Source organism: Neodiprion pinetum, chromosome 1 (assembly GCF_021155775.2).
Source record: "Neodiprion pinetum isolate iyNeoPine1 chromosome 1, iyNeoPine1.2, whole genome shotgun sequence".
In the NCBI taxonomy this organism is placed as follows: domain Eukaryota; kingdom Metazoa; phylum Arthropoda; class Insecta; order Hymenoptera; family Diprionidae; genus Neodiprion; species Neodiprion pinetum.
This window is the reverse complement of record NC_060232.1, coordinates 19,401,895-19,403,835: the sequence shown is the minus strand read 5'-3', so window position 1 is coordinate 19,403,835 and position 1,941 is coordinate 19,401,895.

Here is a 1,941-nt window from a genome sequence, read left to right as displayed (position 1 = left end):
TTTCTCACTTATCCAGGTCCCACTTAACAAGGTTTCACTGTAGATTGGGTTTGAAATATCTCTTTAACAATAATTGTGTTACATCCAACAATGCTGAGCACACTAATTGATTGGACATCAATAAGTTGTTCGATGAGGTTGAAAATAGCGTAAATGCGTATTGACACTAAATGAAACAAGTGAAACCAGAGAAACCTGAAATATTTTTTTCCCGCCTATCCTAATGCTTGAAGTAGGTACAACCCGTACAAATACAACATTAACGATACAATCTTGTAAATGTCTTTTTATTTTGAAATAAGTAGCAAGTTGTGTAATTATTATCATTTATGTGCACTCTCATGGTGTGTAACCGTTATTTTGAATCTCTGTAATAAAAAAACGGTGAAAAACACATTCTTGAAACTTCACTTATCGCTTTGAGCAGGCCTTGTGAAGGTACAGTATTTTTTTCAGATTCTTCAATCATGTCCTACATCGTGAAAATGATTCTAAAATAACGCTGCGACGCCACCGCGGGGTAGCGGTGGACGGCAACCGGCCGCCCGCCATTACGTAGAGACTCGGTGCGCACCTACGTGAAGTTAGCCCCCCATTTTGAGAAATCGGAATTTTCGAAAATTGTTCCAGATTGTTCTAAGTTTGTTCTACATTGTTCCAAAACTTAATATTGATAACTCGTGTAACACATTTGAAAAATGCTAAAAACCGTTTTTTGACCGAGCCCCCCACTTTTGAAAAATCAAACTTTTTTTTGTTGTTCTGGTTTGTTCTAGTTGTTCTGAACGATGTTCCAAAACAGTGAAGTCGTAAGTTCAATAGCGGGCCCACCAAAAGGGAAAAAGAATTTTTGACTAGCCCCCCACTTTTTGAGAATCCAACTTTTTTCGATTGTTCCAGGTTGTTCTCGTTGTACTGAACATTGTTCCAAAACGGTCGAGTCGTAAGTTCAATAGCGGGCTTACCAAAAGGGAAAAAGAATTTTTGACTAGCCCCCCACTTTTCGAGAATCCAAATTTTTTCAATTGTTCCAGGTTGTTCTCGTTGTACTGAACATTGTTCCAAAACGGTCAAGTCGTAAGTTCAATAGCGGGCCCACCAAAAGGGAAAAAGAATTTTTGACTAGCCCCCACTTTTCGAGAATCTAACTTTTTTCGATTGTTCCAGGTTGTTCTCGTTGTACTGAACATTGTTCCAAAACGGTCCAGTCGTAAGTTCAATAGCGGGCCTACCAAAAGGCAAAAAGAATTTTTGACTAGCCCCCAACTTTTTGAGAATCCAACTATTTCGATTGTTCCAGGTTGTTCTCGTTGTACTGAACATTGTTCCAAAACGGTCGAGTCGTAAGTTCAATAGCGGGCTCACCAAAAGGGAAAAAGAATTTTTGACTAGCCCCCCACTTTTCGAGAATCCAAATTTTTTCGATTGTTCCAGGTTGTTCTCGTTGTACTGAACATTGTTCCAAAACGGTCAAGTCGTAAGTTCAATAGCGGGCCTGCCAAAAGGGAAAAAGAATTTTTGACTAGCCCCCACTTTTCGAGAATCTAACTTTTTTCGATTGTTCCAGGTTGTTCTCGTTGTACTGAACATTGTTCCAAAACGGTCCAGTCGTAAATTCAATAGCGGGCCCACCAAAAGGGAAAAAGAATTTTTGAGTAGCCCCCTACTTTTTGAGAATCCAACTTTTTTTCGATTGTTCCAGGTTGTTCTCGTTGTACTGAACATTGTTCCAGAAGCACAATGTAGTGGGTCGTACTTCATCATGATTTTTCATGAGTTTTCGGATTTCGTTATATTTGATACTTATTAAATCATAGGTGATTGATTTTACGATTTCAATCATGGTGTGGATTTAAAGAAAAAAATTATTATGTATCATGTATTTGGACGGGGTGCTTGAGCTCTGTTACGGCCCGATCCCAGAGCCTCTGGGCTGTTGGT